This window comes from Numida meleagris, chromosome 13, assembly GCF_002078875.1.
Source record: "Numida meleagris isolate 19003 breed g44 Domestic line chromosome 13, NumMel1.0, whole genome shotgun sequence".
In the NCBI taxonomy this organism is placed as follows: domain Eukaryota; kingdom Metazoa; phylum Chordata; class Aves; order Galliformes; family Numididae; genus Numida; species Numida meleagris.
This window is the reverse complement of record NC_034421.1, coordinates 11,082,378-11,106,602: the sequence shown is the minus strand read 5'-3', so window position 1 is coordinate 11,106,602 and position 24,225 is coordinate 11,082,378. Positions and strand designations below refer to the sequence as shown.

The 24,225-nt window shown below is 37.6% G+C and overlaps 1 long non-coding RNA gene across 1 annotated transcript in view; it reads left to right on the top strand.

Annotated features, from left to right (window-relative positions):
* The window catches only part of LOC110405792, a 458,825-nt gene that overhangs the window by 69,275 nt on the left and 365,325 nt on the right, over positions 1 to 24,225 (top strand). Inside the window, exon 2 of the long non-coding RNA XR_002443108.1 lies at positions 6,410 to 6,473. This is a non-coding gene — a long non-coding RNA (uncharacterized LOC110405792). The remainder of the gene's footprint in view (positions 1 to 6,409; positions 6,474 to 24,225) is intronic.

The window sequence follows — 24,225 nt, the reverse complement described above, 5'->3', positions numbered from 1 at the left end:
AAAAGAAAAACAGAACAAAGCTTAAGTAGAGAGAATTATCATGGCCCAAATTTTCTGAACATACAGCTAACAATAAGTGTTGCAATCTGTGCTTAGATGTACCTATTGATACAGTAGGTAGTCTGAGCTGCTAGTGGAAACTGGAGATGTTCATCTTTGAAAAATCAGTCCTGCTTTCAATACTTAAGTCTGTTAGAAAACTGTTTGTAGGAATGTTGGTTGGAAAACATTGATGAATATTGCCAGTGTCATGCTTAGTTATTAAAGTAACAGCATGTAATCTTTTATGCCTCTGTTTAAAGATACTCCTTAAAATAAATAACAATTAAAATATATGAAGCATATGATTGTATCACAAAGTAACTCTAATCCCATTTTGTAACAGTAGTGGATAGATTGCAGCAAGCTTCACAGATTAAAAACTTTTAATTTTTGAAAACTTTTTTTTTGCCAAATTTGTTTCCTATTTATTGAACAGGATGTAAAATTCAGACCACCTTCCTGTATAGTGCATCAGAGTATAAACTCTACTGCTGGTAGGCAGTGCACAGTTCATCATTTATAGTTTCAAGTTTAAATGCTGCCTGTTACAGCAGACATCTGACTTTCTGAAAATTGAAAAAAGAAAAGAAACAGATACAAAGGCAGAAGATTTGCTCTCACTCAGATGCAGCCACTTTAGGAGTGAGCAAACTAGCACAGAGTATTGATCACAGAACCTAGTGCTCAGGAGTGCACGAAGTCCATTCCTCTGATTTATGTTACTGGCATATGGTTACGCTCTTCTGTCTGTTGTCTTCTTTACCCTTCCAATGTCAGTGTTACTGGATAAATTCTCTTTCATCTACAACTGAATTATTACTGTATTTTCCAAAACAGGAAAATACAATAGTGTGAAATTTCCCATTGTGCATTTCAAGTGTTTGGCCCCTGTAACACTGCAGGTAATTAGTGTCACAATATGATATTTTGACACCTAAATTTTGAATGTAGAAAGATTTTAAAGATTTGATTTAATAAGCTCACTCCTTTTCCAATTCTTCCTTACATTCTTAGCAAGTGAATTACATGGGCGAACAAGTCTGTCCTAGAGTATAGTGATTTTATATCTCAGCCCTGGAAATCTGAGTCAGAAACGGCAAATAAACTGTTGGAATTGAAAAACTGTCACTGGTTCACATCTCAGACTTATTGATGAGGTGCATTGAGGATGTGGAGGAGACTATTTGAAAAGAACTTTGGCTCCACAGACAGAGTTTAAAGAAGTCAGATCCTGCAATTAACTGTGTTTGAAAACATTGATGCTATAAACAGAAGTTTTTATAATATAAGAATTAAAGGAAGATGAAGGCCTGAAATAAGATTTGCCCTGTTCATTTTAAAATTGGGTTGACTTCTTCGTTGGTGCTGCAGCGGCCTACATATATTCTCTTCCTACCTTGCTCTGCTCTTCCACTGCGCTCCTCAGGCTTCCTGACAACGCTCACCTTACACCACGATGACCTATGAAAGTTTTACTCCTCAATATTCTCTTTACTTTGTGTGAAGAGTTCTGATGAACTGAAGGGAAGAAAACATACATTCTAAGCCTGAACGAACGAAGTGTATGAGCATTTGGTGAGCTCCTAGTTTTGAATGTACCAGAGCTCCTTTTTTTCCCTTGAAGATCCTTTATCTCTAATCACTGAATCAGTAACAAAAAAAAAAAAAAAGGAAAAAAAAACCAAAAAAAACCCAGCCACAGCCGTCAACATAATTTATCCTATTCTTTGAATCAGCACCCTATCTGTAGGCAGAGGAAACTTCAGCACTCTTCCTTGTTCCTTCCCTTTCCTGTCGCAAAACTCTTAAAACCAGGGTATTTCTATGAAATGCTGCAGTTTGAATGAAGTAGCATATTTTGGCAAAAGTTAACGTTGTTGAAACTTGTAACCAACTTATGCAGATGGACAGTCTCAGTTACTAAAAGGGGAGCACAAGCGAGAGTAAGGGGTACAGGATTTGAATAATGAGTCCTTGCAGTGAACATTACTTCTCTAGAGACATTGCTTGAAAGGTTGTCTGACCTCTAAAATGCATTAATCGTCTGCCTCTGATGTAAATCCATTGCAGAGGCAAAACATTCACACATCCACTGCTGCCTTTCATGTAATACACAGAGTAGGGCAATGATAATTCTTAATCTTTCCTATTTGTTTAAGAACAAAATTAACTTTGTGGGGAACTAAAGGTGTTTTATAGAATTGTTTTTGGTCTACAGCATGTACAGTATACCGTCTGAAGTATGAAAATGTATTATTTTGAGGGTGACACTTGCTAAAAATGATCTCTATCTAAAACATTAGGTTTTGGATGCAAAACTAGTATTTTTCTAAAGCCAGCTTGTTGAGTGACAATGCAAAATTCACCTTAATAAGCAGATCGCTTTATAACTGTTGGTAGTGTTTGGCAACAATTTAAATTGAATGTTAGAACAATTAAATTCCTTTGGCATTAACTTTGATAACACAGATTAGTAGCCAGAGCTATCACCCATTCTCGAAAAACTACAGCACCTTCCAAATTAATTTAAAAGAAGGATGACATTCAGAATTACAAAAATAACATTGCATTGCAATAGATGTAATAGAAATGTTACCCAAAATAGTAAACTAGACAATAGCAAGGAAAAGAATCTAAATGTGTTTTTATCAGATAAATCAAAATGTTAATACTTTTCAAAAAAAAACATAACATGAAACTTGAAGGATAGATGAATTAATCTCCACCCACAGCTGGTAGTGAAAACAGCTGAGTGACATGGGGCAACAGTTCCAACTGTAGAAAGTCAGAGTTAGCCTTTCATGAAATCAAATCTTAGTTATTTGTTTTTCTTAATATCTTTGTAAGGAACAGCAAGATATTTGCCTTTTTAAATAGCACTCACATCCAATGATTTAATACGAAGAGATGAAAGAATCCACTGAAAAAATCTAATAACTGCCAAATAACGCAATTTCCTGCGCTTATTTTTGGTAACTGAAGATCAGCTGGACAGCTAAATACCTATCCAAACCAAGGAGAATGAAAAATAGCGTGCAAAAGCATCCTGTAGAGGAAATGTCTCCCACCAATACCAGATATGGAATTAAGAATCAAAATGGAAGTAACAATTTTAAAATACACTCCAATTTATTTGTATTAGGAAGTTAAATGTTCTTGGATTTCAGAGCTTAGGAGTAACTGAGAGTATGAGTGATCAAGAGCAATTTAGTGCTGATGTTACAGGATCAAGGCAGTTTTGAAGTCACATGGCATCTTTTACTTCCTGTTTCAGAAATTCCTCTAATGATCAACTATAAAGAGCACTGTGGAATTAGTTCAATTTTTGATTATGCAGAAAGAAGTCAACTTGACTCTGATATGCTGCGTTGCACCTGGAAGGCTTAAATAGCCATAATTTGATTTAACTAGTGAAATGAGAAAGCCTGTCATGGTAAAGGAAAAAGACTATGCACTAATTTGACAGTATCCTTTTCTTTGCTGGAGGAGCTTTGCAAAGTAATGTCATAGTTCTGGTCACTTACACTCTTATTGACTCAATCTCAATCTTTGTAGCTGTAGGTTGGAAATTATTATTATTTTTTTGCATACGTTGTTGGTCTCCAAAAATATAAGACCTTATTTGATATCATTTCTAAAATGAAAACAAAGTCTACCCAATTTCTTAAAGTCAGTATCTAATTTGTCATGACTCATCAGCAACTGCTGAATTGAAGAGTAACAGCATGGATCTTACATTGCAGTGTTCTGGATGATACCTGCTTTGATTCTCTGAAGTGTACTGATATTTAAAATATGTTATAAAAATGTAGAACATTTAATTTTCCATTCTAAATTTCTAATAAGCTACTAAAATAGTGGAAATCATATAGTGGGAAGAAGTGTTTTGAAAAAGTAATAACATTGAATACCTGACTCCATTTCCAAAGAATGAATGCAGTGGGGATAAATCACCAAAATCTGAAATACAGCTTCTTTTTCTGTAGATCATTAAGGTCATGTCATGAGCAATAGCACACAAAAACACTGTTTACAACAAGACCAACAAGTGGAGTAAAATCAGATTTTCTTTCCTGGATTGGAATTCTGCTTGCTGTTTGGGCATTAATATTATGATACCTGGATAAAGTTTCATTTCATTAAGTGTATTTTGAGATTTACCAGTAAACAGTGCTGTAAATGTAATAGTAATCATAAAGCATTCCAGAGACTTACAAGCATATAATGAACTTAATTATTATAAAGTCAAAGCTAAAACTCAACAAACTACTCATCCAGCAACAAAACCATTTCCATAGGCAGTGAGATACAGATGATTAGCTTTTTGTTATTCATTAGATAAAGGATCTGTTTTCATTCTCGACCTTAAGCGTCTAATTAGCCCTCTTACAGAGACAATACCTGAGGAGGAATGTTTTCTGGGGCTAACACAGACGTGTCCCACGTGATCCCCATGGAAGAATGTTACCTAAAATAGTCGTTTGTAGTGTAGCATCAGCATGCCGTGTGTGTATTGGTGATCTGGATGTCATCTTCAATGCCAACAAATACCGACATTTCCCAGAACCAGGAGTGTGGTAGGGATGCCTTGCTGGAGTCTCTAGACTCTAGTCTCAGTCTTCTTTTTCTCTCTTAGTTGTCAATTTGCATATTCAAATTAAAAAAATGAGGCAGTTTATAGAAAGGAAACAGAAAATTAAATAATTTATGAACTGACTTAGTGCGTTGCACAGAAGCCTATCAGGTGTTTCTAACCAAGTAATAAAAGCTGTGAGACCATTTGACTCATGGGTGTGTTGTCCGTAGGCAAAGTATCACACATACATTCAATTAGCTTTTGCAGCACACTAATTTGAGTTTATGAGGCATATTGTCCCCACAGCAAAAAAATGCTACAGGGCTATTGTAGCATACCATGCAACTCAGTCTTACATGATTAATGAGGTTTTACTATTACTGTTAGCTTATGGACAAGCAGATACACAAATTACACAAATTCAGCTTCTAGGTGGCCAGCTCATCCTGTGCTTCATGTAATCGCTTCAACTTTTCTTTATCTGAAATGTGAAGTTTATTTGAATAGGAGCAAACTCCAACATTGTGGGACAAAGAAACATATAGAAGAACTGGATGTAAGACTTGGGAGGAGACGATATATTGTGTGGGAAGAAGTCTGCAAGAGGTGTACTATTGAATTAGGAGGGAAGGTGTGATATTCATTAAAAAGTTCTGTATGATCACATTAATCATGAGGAAGAAAACATTTACCTTATTTATTTTGAAGTTAAGAACTTTACTGTTGGTGTTGGATTTTTTTTTAAGCATTTAATACTCACTATGGTTGTATTAACAAACTTTTTCTTTCATTTTTCATTTAAAATGAAGAATTAAAATCTGTTATTTGTTTGCATTTTTTAAGTAACTGCAGCTAATTTCTATTCCCTTTCTGCTGTTCCCGGGATTCTGCTTGATTTCCAGAAATGTAAATTGTCTAGGTGTCCCTGAAGAAAAACTCTTACCATAGACAATAGTCCTTACTTGACATCAGCGTGGAATTTGGGCTGTATCCATTTGAAGGTTATTTCTCTGCCTGTCATGTATGTGTATGTATGTATGGGACTACTTTTGATAGCGTTCAGACATAGTTGAGTATCTTGAATAAATAGCTTAGATTTGCAATGGAAGAAAGCATTTCATACGTTGTTGTACATACCGTTTAATTGTTGGTACTGATGTATACCAACCGTATCCTCTTTAGAAATCTACAGTACCATGAATCTGTTCACCCATCAACAACTGCAAAAATCATTTTTTTTTTTCTCCTTGCTTATAAACCTGAGCAACACAAAGACTAGGTATTCCTCCAGGCAGAGTTATGCAACTTTAAGTAAAAGAAAATATTATTGTATAATTAAAATGGAAGTCATAGTTAACTTTGACAGTTAAAGAAATATGCAAAATATTTCAAGAAATCATATTTTATCGCAGATAGGTCAAGTATGACAGAAACGAAAAATTAACTCCAGAAGGAAGCTACCAGAGGAAACAATATTGCTAGCTCTCATATTTTCAAATCTAGCCTTTTTCTCATTTTTCCCCATCACCTTTCCTTACGTATTATTGCTAAATTGAAGCAAGATGAAGAATTTAATATGCTTTTTCTTGATTATTTTTCCTTCAGCTAATGTGAAGAAGGTAAATTGGAGTCAAAATGTTGTTAAGTGTATAAATACAACTTAGAAGTAATGTAAGCATAATACATAGATATGTTATGGTAAATATACGTAAAGTTGAAGTGAAACAGGGGGAAAAAGGACTATATTCCTCCAAACAAATCAGTAATTAAGTGTTTTTGGTCTCCACCCAGGCTGGGCCAACAGAAGGCATACGCTTGAGATCGTAACACCAGCAGAGATGTCAGTAACTCACTTGTAAGTAATTTAGTATTTCCCAGATTCATTTCCATCAACAAAATCTTCTAAAACACCTAAAAGTCTGATCCTATGTCTTTTGAAATTTTGTCATTGATTTTAGAGACAGCTGTATCAGGTCTTCAGTAGACCTTTAAGTGACATAGCTTCTCGCTCATTTATTTCTTCTGGCTACGCTTTAGAGCTAAATAAAACCTACACTTGAACACAAAAGGAAAAGAGGGAAGGGGATGATAAAGTCTCTGTGATCCAGAGAAGATGTGCTTCTGCCTTTGAGGCTGAGCTACTTTGACAGGAGAATAAAAGCAAAGGACTTGCTCATGTTTATAGGATGCCTATCCCAGAGTGCACTTTGCATCCTGGCTACACAAAGAAAACAGCTCATCAGCAAAAAGCCTTGTAATAAATCTATAAAGACCTCTCAGCCTTTTCCATTTTGTTTCAGTGATTTTTCAAGCAGCTGTGTAAAACCTTTCCCCCTGCTCCCCATTTTGTAAAGCAGTGGTCAATGTAGAGCATGGAGGAATGCAGTTTGTTTTGCAGTGTTTTCACTGATTTATAATTTAGCCAATACTGATCTCCTTTATTTGTCCCAAACAAACATCAGTTGCTAGTAGAGTCTGGCTAATTCATACCTCGAATTAGGTAATACAGTTTCAGAACATTTTGCCCTCTACTATGATCTTATTCTTCCTCATTGGTAGACTATTGTCCCCTCCTCCTCTTTCCCCATATTCCTCAAATCTTTCACATTTAACTGGTTACACAGCTAGGAATATAACACTTCAAAGGTATAAATAATAATGAGCTCCTTTAATAAAATCAGACATAAGTTATGCAGCAGATGTCAATTATAATGGATTTTAAAGGTTTTGATCTAGAACCTGGGTGGCATTACATTTAGACTAATAACTGTAACTATGATTTATGTGTTTGCAACTGAAATGGTTTCAGTGCTTCGATATACGTCCAAAGTAAAATTTATAGTCTGCTACAGAATGTATAAATAATGAACAGCCATATGTCATATTGCATTTAAAAATTTGACTTCTTCCACAGCCAGCATAAGGTAAAATGAATTAAAATTTTAAGTTCATTGGGGATCGAGTTACTCTTTAATACTTTAAAGGAGCTCCACAAATACAAAACTGATTGAATTACTTTTTTTCCCCAGTAAAGTAGATGATGTTTCTAACTTTGCAGATGTATTCATATTAATCCACAGCAAAGAGTAAAACACACGCTGATAAGAAACGATGCCTTTCTTTTTAAAAATAATTGTCAAGTTTTTCTTAGCAAAACTAGGATAATGACTATTGACAAAGAAACGCTTTACAAAGGACTTAAATGGAAAGAGGAAATGCTGTAATTTTCAAATGACCCCTTGAACCCCAAGTGCCAATTTAATGCTGGAAAAAAAAAAATTGTAATCTGTTTTGGTGAGGTGATCTGCATTTGAGTGTATGGATATGTTTGACTATGTGAGATATTCTAGTCGGTCATTTGAAATTTGAAAATTAAAAAATGCGCCTGACTAATATTTTTGGTCTACTTGCAGCAGAAACACCACCTAACCCTCCATGACATCAGGGACTGTTTTTCGAAATCCTTTTCTAAACCTTGGTCTTGCAGACCAAACTGTTTGTTTGTTTCTTTCTTCTTTAAGTTGTTCTCGAGTTTTATTGCTATTCTGTTCAGAGATGTGGATGCATTGTAAGAGGTTGATGCGTTTTGTATAAACAAAATAGTAAAGTTGAAACACGCTATGAACAAACATTAGCATAAGCTGCACTTAAAATGTGTGTATAAAATCCATAAGGGTGCTATCACTTCAGTAGTTCTGAGCAGTTATGGCAAAGGGCTTGGCCTGGCTCAGTTTTGATGCTGGCAAACCTGGATGCCCAAATGTATGGAAGCTGCATTTTATCACTGATGTTGAAAGAACTGTGCTTATCAGTCCAGTTAAAAAGCAAGCGGCTGCATATTTAAAATACACATGGCACCCACCCACCTTTGTACACTAAGACCACCAATTTTGCTAAGGATTCTGCAGCTGGGAGCAGTGGCAGCAAGACTGGTGAAGGTTTTAGAAGTTCTCAGCAGGTCATGCAGAACTGGAGCAGCTGCAGCACGGTGGAATGCTAGGAAAGCAATACCAGTGCTCCTTCTCTGTCCTCAGGAAGATTTTGACACCTAGAAATGCCTATTTCCTTGTAAGGGCAAAAAAGAGGAGTAAGGGATAACAGTTCTGGAGGCTTTTATGTAATTTGTACTTGTTAGTACGCAAACTAGAGTGAAAAACACCACAAAATTTACAGAATTGAAAGCTTGACAAAGAGGTGTATCGAACTCTAGTTCAGCTTTTTTCCATATGGGTGTGCCCTAGGAATCTGGTCCTGAGTTAAGCTACAGTGAGTACATGCTGAGGTCCGTGAGGCTTGTTCCTCCTGCTTCAAGATCAGTTCCTTGGAGTCATCGTGCCTAGTGTAAAGTTATCCCTTGTCATCTTTCATTAGCATGAAAGGACTAAGTGCAAAAGTCATATCTGGAGGGATCTCTGCCTTAATGCCTTTATCTTACAAAACATCTACAGTCACTTAAGACAAGTGGGAGCTTGCGAACCTCCAGGCATGCCTTGCTGTGCAGGGTCTGTGTGGTGGCTGGGAAGTCAGGCCTGTGGTGTGGGCAGTGCTGGGGTGTGATGGTGGGGTTCGTTCTTCAAGAAGTGGGGCTTGCAGAGCCGCCAGAAGGGCAGATCATTGTTTGGCTGATAGAGATTAAGCCTGGCAGCTTGCATTTGATAGTTCAGTGTCGTGGTTCTTTATGTTAAAAAGATCTTATCAACAGAAACTATTGGTCAGCAAAGAACAGCCAGTGAATTCAGAGCTTGTGCTGAGTGTCGTTGCAGATGATAATCTGTATGATATGGAGATGTACTTGAACTCACTCGAACCGGTGAAAGCTGTTTTTTGGTGGATTTCTTTTTAGTAAGAGTCTGTCGGTGTTCCTGGAAGCTTTGACTCATTGTTTTTAGTATGATTGCCCAGTAAACGAGATTTATGCCACAGCAGAACAGACCAGGGGAAGAGCCGCTGGGAGCACCTGGCTCCTTCCAGCGAGGGGCTGGGGCTGCTGCCAGCCATCCCATGCCCCTGTCCACCCAGTCCCACTGAGTGCTGGGGAGCCAGCAGGGCAGAGAGGTGAGCAGCACAGCGGAGAGCACGAGCAGAGGTTAGTGATACTAGTGTGTAATGATCTGAAGTGCGCTGCTATTGGTGATTCTCCTCTGTAGAAATTTGGGCAGTAAGCGTCGAGATAATTATAATTCAGTTAGTGATAATTGCCATATTTTTATCAGTAGCTTATAAGGTGCTTTCTATTTTGCCCATAACAAGAGATGAAGCATGATGGGATTTCTGTCCTATGGGAAACAGGACGTGCTGATGTTTGACTCTGGGAGCCTGCTCTTCTTGCTTCTTCAGATCAATTTCTCACCAATAAGTTTAGGCAGTACTTAGGTATTTAAAGGAAGCAGATCATTGGGTGTTCAGCACTGCTCATGACTTGAAGCCTCCCTTTTCCTTTTGTACTCGAGCACTCTTTTCTTTTTTTCCCTTGAGCGTGGTATCAGGTATCACTGAACTTGGTGAGCTCTTCAAGAAGCAAAAATAAATGAATGAAATATTTGTAGTGAAGCCATCAGCAGAAGTGACAGCTATTCCTCAGCAGACCCTTCTTTTGTGTTACTGGGAAGTTATCTAACTTCTCATAGAAAATGCTATTGATTTTTAGCCTCTTTTGCCAACTAGTCAATAGCCACACACAGAGGATACTCATGATCTGTTACTCTTTCTTTCCCATTACAATAAGTATACGTTGTGCTTCCAGAGTGGCACGCTTGCTGTTTTTTCTCTTGAACTTTAGGTATTAATACATATGCTAGTTTTAAAGGTGTCGAAGTCTATTTTATCATCCCTCTAAAAAGGTGCCTTAGCTGAGACAGATGCTTTTGCTAAGAAATGGTACCGGTATCTCAGAGCTAACATGCCTTTGGGCTCTGACAGACATTTGGCAGCAGATTGCAACTGGTGCCTGAAATGGTTACTGCTCTCACCTTGTCTGTCACAGATCCAGTTTGTCTTGCTACAGTAGGCTGAACTGTAGCAGTCACGGGGCTGGTTTATGTGCACCTCAGATACACCTCAGATGCACCTCAGATACCTCAGATTCTTTTCTCAGAAACGGCAACATCTGGCAAAGAAGAAGAGTAGGGCAGGCAATGAGGAATGAAAGTAGTTTGAAAGTTCCGGATGAATATATTTTTAAATAGTGTAATGGGGCAAGCTAAAACATTAACAGAAAGATAAGCGATTCAAATTAGAGTCAAATGTTTTTTGTTTGGCTGTAAATATGGTTTTGCTTTGTATTTAATTTGTGAAAAGGGGAGAAGAAAAAGGAAGAGAATCATTTTAGGCTCATCAAAAATGTTTTACACGAAATGGTGCACTTTAGAGACCAAGGCACTTCAACATGGAACAAAATGTGGATTTTCCTTTATAGCGCAGGTGCCTTTTTGTTTATGTATTTTCAAGTTTAATATCCACACAAAACCACACTGCAAAAATAAGAGAATAACAAAATATGTTTATGATTTTTTTTCAATCATTTTTATCTTTTTGTGGCCAAATTATTCGTTGTATTTACAACTTGGTACTTTATACCTTAAACTTTATTTCTTTGATACACATTGTAGTTGCAAGAAATATTTCCTCCAGATCTGATTTTAATTCATGTCCAGACTCAGGCAATTTCCATTTGGTGAATCATTTCACCATGTAAAGGTATAGATACTGCTGGTGCTAGCAAGAGAAGCCAGTCTAAAAGAGGCAGGCCTTGGGCACAGATCCCATGAAGCAGCTCATGGGCAGCCAACAAATGTGGCAGTTTGCTCTGAAGGGCATAAATAAGGGGTTTGGACTAGCCTGAACAGTCAAGATATGGTGGTGAAAGTGAAAATGATGGGAAAGCTGAAGAATGGAAGCTGGTGGCTTCTGACACTAAGAGGGAAGCCCTGTCCTAAGAACAGGTTCACTGCCCCCAAATCTAAGGGCAATCCAAATGTGCTTTCAAGCAGAACATCTGGGCCAGATGATGCCTACCCATACAAGACCACCAGGAGAAGGCAGAGTGATGGCAGGGTAACTCCCTGCTGTGAGGTATGCAGGCATCCCCTACCAGCCCGGCCTGCCATCTGGAGAAATTTACTGCTTGTTGGGTTTGGGATGTTGTGGAGAGACTGCCAAAGCTTTTGTGGTCCTCTGACTACTAGCCCCAGCTGTTCTTTATGTGGCCAGGGCAACCTGGAGAGTACGGAAAGTGGCTGCAGAGCTCTGGAGGTGAGAGTCAGGGTGTGGGGACTCAGGTGTTGGCCATGATCCTGCCAGCGAGGGGAAGGTGTGTAAGGTGAAGGGCTCTGAGACCGTGTCAAGAATTGTTGCAGGTGTAGTGTTGGCAATAGGATTTTGGTTTCTACAACCATGAGATCCCTTCTGAGGATCAGCAGTCTGCTTGGAAGAGATAGGATGCACATCTCTAGGCTGGGTAAGGGTGTCTTTGATAATGGAACGGCTGACTGGGTAAGGTGGGCTTCAAACCAGGAGTGACTGGGGGAAGGAGAGAGTTGGCAGCAGCCTTGTGAGGGACAGAGACAGAAATTTTTGAATAGATCAATTAGGTTCATATTTTAAAAGGAATCTTTCTGCATTTTCAGATACTTAAAGAAATTAAGAAAGTAATTCTTTATAGGAGATGAGCTTTAAAATCACCATGCTCCTTTGACTATATTGTCATTGATTATTATTATTATTGTTTTACCTAAGATGTGTCAAAATTAATGAAGAAATTAGTTTTCACATCATCATACTTTTAACTGAAAGAGAATAAAGAGGGAGAGTATGCCTTCAGGAGTTTTACTGTTGTGTACTAGGGGGACAAAGTGAGCCTGATTAGCAGATGAGGAAGCAATGAAAAAAAGACCATATGTTTTTGCTAAAGTTCAAGGTCTCAGTTAAAGTTGCTTGTGAGAATGCTATTTACATAAAAAATTTGAACATCATTTAAACGACAAAATTAGAAAAGCAAGTTATCACAACCATTGAGTTTTGTTTTGTTTTCATTATTTCCCCCCCTTGATCAGTGTTCCTTACAGATATTTTCTTCTGGGCAGTTATCATCAATCTTATCTTTTCTTAAAATGTTTTTTTTCCTATCCCCAGTCCTTTAGATAACCAACCAAACAGTATCTTTCTTTTATTCTTATGTTCTTGTAAGATTTCCTTTTATAAGATAGTGTAGCCACTTCCAAAGAATTTGTGATCTCCTGTGATTTGATACTTGTGTTGTTTGATACATGTGAAGACTGGCAAAGATTCTGTGGGTGTGGAGTTTAAGCTGCTTAAGATTCAGCTAATTATATGCAGTGTTTTCAAGAGCCTGATGACTTCATAGATGTGTGAATCCAAATCAATCCTCCAACCAAGTTGCAGGGTTTTTCAGAAGAGTAATTTTTATTCAGGCTTATCGCAGTTCTTGAGATCTGCATTCGCAAGAAGGAGAGGGGGAGGCATTGATTTCTTTTGTTCTCTCATGATATTGTAGATCCAAGGACTATCCGGAAAACTTTTCTTTTTAATTTGCTTTGTTTATGAATCATAATGTCTCGTTGCATCAATCCTTGAAAATAGCTATATTTAAAGAATAGGTGGAACTGTGAGATTTCAGTGACTGAAAACTGAGTCCAGTTTAAGTGAACATAATTTCCATTAAGATGAAAATATCAGAAACTTTCTTGATTTCTCTTATTGAGCTTTTTGAAATGAGATGGCATAGAGTCACTTTGGAGGAAGTAGGCAATTTTATGCTATTTTAAAATTAGGTAAAGCTGCCTTTCATCCAAACCTAGAGAAAGTTCTTGTTAACTAGATCTGAGATCTTCAAAATGTCCTCTGCAAAACCATGAAAAAATGTATAATGCACTTGACATTTTTGAAGGTTGGATGTGTGCCTATGCAATGCTAAAAAGTTTTTTACAGCCTTCTTTGACCTCTAGAGATGTCTGAAAATTTCAACCATCTTCTCAGGTCACCTTAAAGGAACATTTTGATCAAGCCTGAATAAGAGATTAAAAAGAAAATATATGCAGGGCCCCAACTTCCTGCCCGACACCCCTCAAAGAGGAAAAGTGAAAAAATTCACCCATGGAGACCATTTTTCAAAGTAGAAGTAATTTAGATCAATTTCAGTTAAAATACGATGGTTCTGGCTGTATCAGCCCTGCCTTTCCAGGAGCCAACTTGGCAGTAGGCATAGAGCAAAAAAATGGTTTAATCAGCATTTCAGTTCCTATGCTGAGGGGCTGAAGTCATTCTGGTGGTGTGACTGCCTTGGAAAAGCCTGAAATGCCACGTGGGAGGCCTGGCCGATATTTCAAGGCCTCTGTGCCACAAATTTTTATGTGTCTCTTTTACAGTCTGTAATATTGTATTTCATACTTGGGCCCTGTAGAGTGACTCACAGGTCTTGTTAGGTTGAACCATTGGCTTCAGTGTGATTAGCAGCAGTAGTGAAAACATGCCAGGCAATGCAACATCTTTGCTAATAGATTTTTTTGGTAGAGTTATTATGGATCTGTTTTACTAAATTGAAATAACTTAATGAAATTGTGAGTAGTTTTGAAGTGTAGTTCATTATGTAAAATTGCTTAAAAATTAAATGGTAATAAAACATTATTAATGGAATACTAGTAGAATATATGAAACCAGATTTTGCCAAAATGAGTTAAAAATGATACATGCTTTTAAAAGGATTCATGTTATAAAACATAGGACAGCATAAAGTATATCGTATTTGCTGATGATTATTCTGGACTGAGTAATAAATTCATCTATAAAGTAAACGTGACATGTTTAACTTCAGCTCTAAAGGACTAAATATTGATTTAATAAACAAGACTCTCCGTGGCATGGTTTAATTTTTCAAGTAGTTACATTAGCATTTGAGGAAGCTGGATGTCTCCAGAATTTCCTAAAATGTTACCAAATCTTTGTGGTGGCAGTAAGAATGCTATTATAGTCTACGGTGTCTTATCAAGTGAGAATATGTCATTGACAGCTACTGTAAACCGTATGGACAATGATAACTTTACCAGTCAGGATTTTTACCTTAGTAGCCTCCTTAAAGCTTGGAAGTTATTCCTATTTTGATATGAGCTATGGAATGCAGCAAATGATATCCTACTATTGTTTCATTTTTTGGCAGTGATTTGAACTCACTGCTAGTATACGTGATCCGTTGGTATTATAAACTCTTCCCATGCTAGGTCTGTCCGGAGGACAGAGATAGGCAATAATCCTTCTTGCAAATGAAAACTACTTCAAATGTAACTGCAGATTATTGTTTTCTCTCTTTAAAAGTTGTTCATAAAAAACATTAGAGTTGTATGTTGATGGCAGATAATCAAGAAAATCCACAGTTTAGGGAAAACATGCCATATGTCTTGTAATTCCAGGACACAATGGGGTATCTCCTTAATAACTTCCTCAGTGCCCCCAATTGTATCTTGGTGTTAGAAGACATATGGAGCTTTTTCCCCTTAACTATGAATTTCCTTCCTGCCACTGGTTTTTCTTACAACCTTAATCTGCTTTTAATGTACTGTAGTTGTCTTTTCCTGTCAATAATCTTTTATCCCTTGTTAGGCAACTTAATTACAAATGGCAGAACTACAACTTCTATATTTGGCAGGAGGTGGATGCTTAAATTCTACTGTATTTTTCAAAAATTGAATTAAACTTGGTCTTTTGTGTTAAACTTAATATTATAAAACCTGTGCATTTGTGCTTGCTGATAGCATAAATGTTTGGTGAAATTTGGTGTTCTGTAGTCTTTGTGGGCACATGTGTATGAAAGTTGGCAGTGGTGACAGTTTTTGTTTCTGAACACTTTATGAGACCTTGCATTTAGAAAAACACTTGCTTTTAAATATGATAAATTTAAATATTTGACTGCAATTTGGGTCTGGTTATATAGGCATGACATGAGAACAACAGTCCCAGTTTACAGGCTATCTGTGTCTTTTCTTTTAAATCCCTTCTATTTTAAAGTAGTGAAATAAACATTTCTTTCTCAATGTGACTGTGCCAAGCAACTATACAGAAAATACAGGAAGATCAGAAAAGAATTTGCACACATTTTTTCAAACGCACTCTAATAAATTTATGAAGGGCTAGTATTACTGATTTAAGGTTTTATTTTAAAAGAATTTGACAGAAATGTTTATATTTGGAAATGTCCTTACTTAATTCAAAGCCTGAAGAGATCAACAAGACTTTTTATTATGCTTTGAGCCTAGATTTAAAATGTCATGCATGAAAAAAAAAGAAGATAAAGTAAGATGATTTACATTGTGATACTGAGAAATTTTGTGATATATCAGGGCACCAAAGCCATTTGCTATCCAGGCCTCAGGAGTTTGAGTAGAAATCAGTGTCCTTCCTGCCCACACAGAAGAGACTTGACCCTGAATTTCACTTCAAAGCAGGTGTTTTATTAAATGAGTGTGATCTGAGAAACAGCATGTATCAAAAGTAGAACTGGCCAGTTTCTTTCCACCAACCTAGAACAAAGCTGGAAATAAAACTAGGTCACTGATTGTCTGTCCAGTTGACAGTCTGCTCCTGGGGCAAGGCGAGCTTTGATGTTGCTCAATGATGATGCCAGACCAGCACTATAACTCTTAAAATGCACAGAAATATTATTGCTTAAACATGAGAGTATGGTATTTAATTGTTGGAGGTTTTTACTGCTTAGAAGGGGTGTATTCCAAGAGAGCTGGTAGGAAAAAAAATACGATCACCTAATTTTTATGCTTTATCTGTGGTGGACAAATACTTGCTGTGAGCCTGTAATGGTAAAGTGCACTGAGGAGCTTTTTGTTCAAAGTAAAGGACTATCAGTAACTGTAGGTCTGACTTCAGGCTTGAAACCAGTTAATCTTTCAGTCAGGAAATTCTTGCAGAAGAGAATACCTCCTTTGCGTTTTGCATGGAGTTGTCTGAGCAGAAAATTCCTTGTTTCCTAAGTGTGCAAAATTTCAACACAGCAGCAGATAGACGATTGGTTATTATCCAAGTGTGGAGTTTGGAAGGCCTCCTAGAGGTCTGCCGAATGGAACGTTTTCAGATAAAGCTGGGGAGGGTTTGGCAGGGAGAGCTGATGGTCCATGAAAGTGCTATGCAGGACTGCCTCATAACCCGCCCTCCTATTGCCAGTAGACTGTTTGGATAAAAACAAAGAACTGAACAAATTCTACAGATGCTTGAGTAAAACCTTCCTAAAAATGTATCATTTATGAGAACTCGTAAATGAGAGCTTGGGCTTATCGCATTCTTAGTGCAGGAAATTATTACTTGTGTGTGTGTGTTTTGATAAATGCAGTGAGTTGTTTCTTTTTTCTTTTGTTTTCTTTCTTTAGAATGGCAATTTTAAGTGGGGGAGATCAGTTGCTGGCTGGTCACTGGAGTGCCATTTACCCAAGAAAATATATTTCCCTCCCCTCCTGTCATGGTTACTGGCTGGTCATCACAATCACCAGATGCCAAGCTGTAGAACACAGTTTTCCAGAAAATGGCATCTGGCTTCCTGGCAGAGTCCACAGGCACTTGTGTTGATGGTTTTGGAGCTGCAGCTGGGCCTGGGTGGCTGCTGAGGGAGTATACGGGCCACCCTGTCATTCTAGATGCTATTTACCTTTGGCTCACCTTTGCTTCAGAATCATTTAAGCATTTGTGCCTTTTATAATGCTGTCAAACATCAGTCTTTGCAATGGCTTTCTGTAGATCCATTCACAGTTAGGAAGAAGAAAGCCATTGCACATGCATTTACTTATTTTCTTTGTGTACATATAAACTGTAAATGTGCTCATGCTCTAGCAGGTGGTTTATTTATCCACCAGGATGCATAGTACAAGCACATGTATTAAGCCATTAATTTAGAAAGCGAAAAAGAAGAGAGGAAATCTGATAATCTTTCTGTGAATGCAATAATGCGTAATCATACTTGATTATGTTCCAGAATTAAAAGATGCAAAAGGCTGAACTGCAGCGTTAACATTACTGCCAGTGCCATCAAGTGGCATAGAGGCACAGTCCTCCACAGCACTGGGGCTGGATGAGGATTGTGCCCAAGGTTTCACTGGCTTTCTCACTTCCCTCCTGAATGATCCCAAACGCAAACTCTTCCCTAGGGGTCAATGCAACTGAGCTCCCTGATCCAGCTAACAACCTACTGTGACATCCTGGGGGAGGAACAGTCAGCTTATCTCCCTGTGTTTTACTTCCCTGTTTGCCCACTTCTTGTCACACATTGGGAATGTACCTGAAAGTAGCAGCGGTAGGAACCAAAGGGACCATCCTCTGTATTTGTTCTGAGTGACTTAACTTCTGGAGCTGTCCCTATCAGCAGAGGAATCTCTCTCAGAGCTGAAATGCTAGCAATGTGTCTCGATGGTGATGGAGAAACTGAGCTGAGTATGACTGACAGCACTTTGCCCTTCTTTTCTTTTTCAGGCTTTGGACTGTCCAGTTTCTGATCACAAAGCATTGCTCCTTTCATTTTACCCACATTGTTAGTACTAAGATGCCAACCACACAGTGATGTTGCTATATGAAAATAGGCAAAAAGTCCTTGTTCTGATTCTAGCAATAGCATCTCAGATGCAGAATTATTGCTATTACATCTAATTGCTAGTCGATACTGTATTGAAAATGGGGTGGTGGCAAGGATTCAATGTACATCTATTTATTTATAACTGAGTGACCTTCTGTTCAATGATATTATGGATTCTAGCTAGGCACAGGGATTCAGCTTCCCTGTGAGCATCTGGCTGTGGCTCAGTGTTGACTAGAATATGTGTTTTGTTCCCCTGCAAGTAGTCACAAAGCCTTTGACAGCATCCTGTGGAAGATGGAGCATACCTGAATTCAATTTACTTGATGTCCTTTGAGCAAGCAGCATTTCACTGACTTGGTATAATTTTTGATAAGCAATGGCTGGGGATAAAATCCCATATGGCCTTTTACATCATTCTGCTCTGTACCTGGGAAAGCAGAAGACTATATCAGTAAAAGAATCTGCAATGTTCTGAAGAACATGAAATACACTGGAAATGCTGCACAGTGAGAAACCTTGCAGTGAACTTAATACTGCATTCAATTTTATTTTTCTTTGATTTTCATACACACATGACCTTATTACGTTTCTAAACATAAACATATTCTTCTTAAAATATATCTTCAAAGTATACTTGAATTCTAGCCCTATAGGGACTTGACATATCAAAAGAAATTTGCTGACATAAACTGGTATGTAGAGCTTGATCTATTCTAATATATGATTTTAATGTTTCTCATTTTCTTGCCTTGCCAACTCACATCTATCACACACTGTCACATTTAAGTTTCCTAAATTACTGCTTTTAACTTTTTGTCACTTATTCAGCAAAGAGATATATTCTAAAGCTCAGGGTTTTTTTTCTTTTTTTTTTTCTTGTGATTGTATCTTAATATTAATAGTTTGAGGGGAAAATGGAAATTTCTGCTCAGTTAAGGAGACAGCACTTTCTGATAGATTTGGGATTCAATATTGTCCTGGTTTCAAATTCGAGACCTGATTTAATTTCCAAGCAAAGCAGAGAATTCAGTGAGGCAAATGGTATAATGGCACGTGCAAATGGGAGGGATTTTCTGAGCACTGTAATTATGAGCAAGACAAAATCTCCTTTACATCTGTTTATCAGTGATGGATAGATAGATTCATTTCCTATTGTTTGTATTGACAAAGTGCTCTGATAAATTCTGTTGTTCGGAGGACAAGAGGAAATAATAATTGCCGTCTTTAATCAAGTAGCTTTGACCTCAAACTGACAATTTCAGAGTTGCTTCTTTTTGCGTTTAAGGCTGATCCTAAGCACCTCTATATTTTGGGCAATAAGTGTATTTTAAGAGCTCCACACTTTTCAGGATTTGGGAAATATGAAAGCAACTCCAGACGTGCCAAAATTTTGTGCTGCATTATTTTTTTAAGCCCTCTTCCACTTTTAAATTACTTTTAATTTGAAGCTCACTTCTCCTTTAAATAACATTATCTTTTAGTTTCTTATGATTCTGGAGACTTTAGTATCATTTGTGCCATGAGCTGACTTTCTTCTGATAACTATTGCTCAGAGCTTATCATACTGTAAACACGAATCTAACATTCAGCATGATATAATGTACGCAATAGTTTTACAGTAAAAAAAGATGATCTTCGCTTTGTAGCATCTCAGAATCACTTAGAGGCTGTTTAATTAAACTCCTGTATCATCATATGAACTTTGAGAATAATGAATTGAAGACTAAGGTGAAATGGTGCTCCAGCTCTAGTTGGAGCTCTGACACAGCTTGGTCAGAGGGACCAACCCAATCACTGTCAAATTTTGCTTGAAGTGTTGAAATACTTTTGAGAAAGATGCCCAGGTCTGATTTTAAAAACATTAAATGATAGAGAACCTTCCACATGCGTAATAGCCTGTGCCGATTATTGGTTACTTGGTAGATAAAGTATACATCACTACTTGCTCCTCTGAATTTGTCGCATTTAAACTTGTGAGCAATCAAAATCTTTCTGTGTCTCTGTGGTAGATTAAGAACTGCTCTTACAAATAACTTCCACAGTCAATTGCAAGCTGTGATCAGATCAACCCTTAACTTTCTTTTGGGATAATTCAGTTTTTAATCCTCTGACCATCATATATTGTTTCTAGAATAAAGATTGCATTCTAATTGCAATTTTCAGCTTAGCACCAGTTTAAGCATGGAGTCAGCCCAAGACGTACTTATTTTCACTTTGGAAGAAAGCTCAGTAAAAATAGTCCAGGCTTTCTTTCTCTTTTGATGAGACACAAAAGAAAGACAAAATGAAATAGCTGGTGGAAGCGTGAATTTGTAAAATCAGAGCACGGCTGAGGCTGGCAGAGCCCTCTGGGTCCCTGTGCCCCAGCACTGCCCCAGCAGAGCCACCCAGAGCAGGGCCCAGCCCCACGGGCAGGCGGCTTTGGGAGAGCTCCAAGGAGCAGACCCCACAGCCTCTGGGCAGCCTGTGCCAGGGCTCCGGCACCGCACAGCACAGCAGTGCTGCCTGGTGGGCAGAGGGAGCTCCTGTGCTCCAGGTTGTGCCCAGTGCCTCTGCTCCTGGCGCTGGGCACCGCTGAAAGGAGCCTGGCTCCTTCCTCTTTGCACCCTCCCTTGCAAAGTAATATAAGTCTGCTGTTTGTCTAACTGGTGGAAGGCTGAACTGATTTGTAGGCTCTGTGGCTAGATTATTTAAAGGTGCATTTGCGAAGAGGAAAAGGAGGCATTTTTATGAATATTTATGAGAAGACTTTTGGTGTTCTAGGAGCAACATGTGATTTGTTAGGAATGCTCACGGTACCTATTGGGATTATATTTTTTTATTGTTAACTTCACATGCATCCCTGTCTGTATTAATGCATAAGGATTATAATAGCATCACATTTGCAATGCATGTATGAGAGGCTGCCTGTTTTTCTTGGTAACAGATATATAGATGTCAGGGGCCCATCATTCGTAATCAATTTTACACTGGCAAAATGGAAAATTTATCTGTGATGGACAGGAAATATATCAGTGAAACTAATGTCTGAGCTTCTGAAAAATTCTTTGTCATAAGAGGTGAGGAAATACCATGTTAAAAATCGTGGCAGATGATAGCTTGGTTTCCTTTTTAAAATGAAGTTTTCGCTGCCAAGCAGCTCTTCTTTTACCTGTATTTAGATGGAACAGCACTTAACATTCAGTATACTTAGTTCTGTGTTCGATATCCTTGGCTGCAGTTTTCTTTTTTAAGGATATCATTCTGTCACACAGAATGTGAAGTGTTTTTTCTTCTGATCTTTAAGGGGAGCAGCACATTTATATTACATGGAAGTTGTACTTCAGTGATTTATTTTCCTCTGCAGGAGTGTGTACGCAGCACTAGATTGGTTTGCAATAGGATAGCCTCATCTTCCTCTGGTGACATAGGGCAAATGCATATACATTTTCTAGAAGAGGAATAAAAATTGTAATATACTTAATCTACATTTAAACAAACTACCCATCTAGCCAGCAGAACCGGTGGGGGGTCTGAGCTATGATGTGGAGCTAGGTTCCTCCTTGTCGTTTCTTCCTCAGAAGAACTAGGCATGAACAATTCTTGTAATCCCAGAGACCAGGTTAGGGAATACTGCTCAAACAGTATGACCAGTATGTGAAGGCTTGAAGAGTATGACCACCTAACTAAAAATTCCGGTATATTTTTGCTTCATTCTAACAGGTAGAAAACAACTAGGCCTACCATATGAGCTACCTTGGAAGAATGCAATGAGTCTTCAGATTCAACATCCTCTCACATCCTCATCACTTTATCTGAACCTATTTAATCTAGTATATTACTTACTGGTATTTTAATGATCAGATAACCACAACTACTTTGACCATGAATTAAATCTTAAATCCTCCTGTCACATGAATTTTATCACGACTTCTGTGATTAAAAACCTCTAGTTCTTACCAGACTTTTCTTCAGCATTACTGCAGTGTGACATACTGTGAGTAAAGTATATTCATTCAGTCCCCATTCCTTGAAGTATTTTATGAAACATGCCAAGAAGTAATTCATGTTAAATTTTTACTTCCAAGAACAAATTTATCTTTGACTTAATTAATATAATGCACTTAATTAATATAAAATTGTCATGGAAAAGTGCAAATTAGTCTATCATTTGAAATTTTGTCATAATTAGTAAAGAAATAAAGACAGTTTCATGGAAATTGAATGACAGTGGACCAAAAGAGGAAACCTCTTTGAGAGGATTTGAAAGAAATGTTCTGCAAAACAAAGATGTTGAACAAACACAGAACTCCCGCCAATGAACACAGAAAGCTGCTTTATTGTGTGTTAAAGTTTTTTGTGAACACAGCTACATCTAACGAAGGCTTCAAATTTAATGTTGTTTGTCTAGTAAAGCAGCAAACAAAACATTTTCATTTCAATTAAGTGGTCTTCATTTCCCAGTGGCAACACTTGAGCCAGTGGCTAGCACACTTTATGAAGGCCAAAGAGCTTTTTCAGCGCAGTTTTACTTTAGGAATTTGGGGGCAAAAGGACGGAGAAATACTGTAGTGTATTGTAACACATATATTCCAAGGTGGAACTTTTTTTTTTTAGTTCACTGGACATTGTGGCTGCTGGTAGGAGGAAATGAGCTGATATGAAGAAAAGGGATCCTGCTTCTTTATTTTCTAATTTGGAGGGATACTATTTATGTAAGACAGCGACAACTGAGACTTGATGAAGGAATGATTCCTTATTGTTGCCACTGGATTGAGTGGTGATTTGTGTTTTTGACCTTAAAAAGAGACCATTTTCTTCTAATGATGAAGTCTGATCTTCCATCAGCTTAAAATAATATATTCCTTAGCTAAAATTTCTCAGAACTAGTCCTCAAATGTTAAAGACTGTGAAGGGTGCAACTCATGACATTTGCCTGAGGTAGTGACCCAAGACTTAGGTCTGTTTTCTAAATGCTTTCAGCACTGTTCCTTCCCTTTGATTCTTTTCTTTCACTGCATTTTTGAAGGTAATTACAGACCTGTCAATGAAATAATAAAACCATCGCAAAAATTTTCCATTGCGACAGACTAAACACCATGATCCTCCTTTGTATTCAGTTTTCTGAAGCAACTATCTGGCCACTTACATGGTCAAACATGCTTACACAGTAGTCCAAGTAATGGTTTGAGTGAATACTAGTTGTGATTTAAATTTCCCATAAATATTTAAAATACATAAAGCTCTGTCAAGGTTCCTTAAAATTTATTTTTCATTCCATGATTTTTCAGCTATGGACGTACTTTTATTTAACGAAAACTACTGCCTTAGAAAAATATACCTGTCATCTTTGTAGATTTGAGAACAGCACTAATTAAGGTAATGTGAGTTCCCTGCTGATTCTCTTCTGCAAAGAGATGCATAAGAAAATAGAATTAAACTCGGAAACATCAAATAAACAGGTTTTTTTTTTTTAAATTTATTTGCTATCTAGGATATTTTCGTGGCTTTACATGTCGGCCTTAGAAAGACCTAAGGTTCTTTGACTGAAATTTGCCTAATAGCAATTTTACATCATTATTCATACGGTATCTAAGAAAATTTGGAAAAGTGCTTTATTTCAGAGGTGATAGCTTTTTTAAATAATTGATTTGAAAGATAAGGTAGGCAATATGTTTTGATACACAGAGTGGTAATTTTCTGTTTTAATTAAATGAACCTGTGAGTTATGATTGAGTTGTTGAACTGTTATTACTCAGATGGTTCTCAAGATAGAGTAAGATAAAGCTAAAATCATGTGCAAGGTGAGACACAGCAGCATGTTTTCCTCTCTCCTCTCTCCACCTGGAATCTCAGATGACCTCTATAAATGTATGTGTGGTTCTGGGGATACTAGAACACAAGATGTGGTAGTACTGCCCGCTTGATAACAGAGGTTTGGTATCAAGCTAGTTCGCTGCCTGGTGAATGTCAGCAGAAGGGGACATTGCATAGTTGCCCCTTAAGCATCCTATGCTTCTAAGCCAATATCTGAATGCCTTCTTCT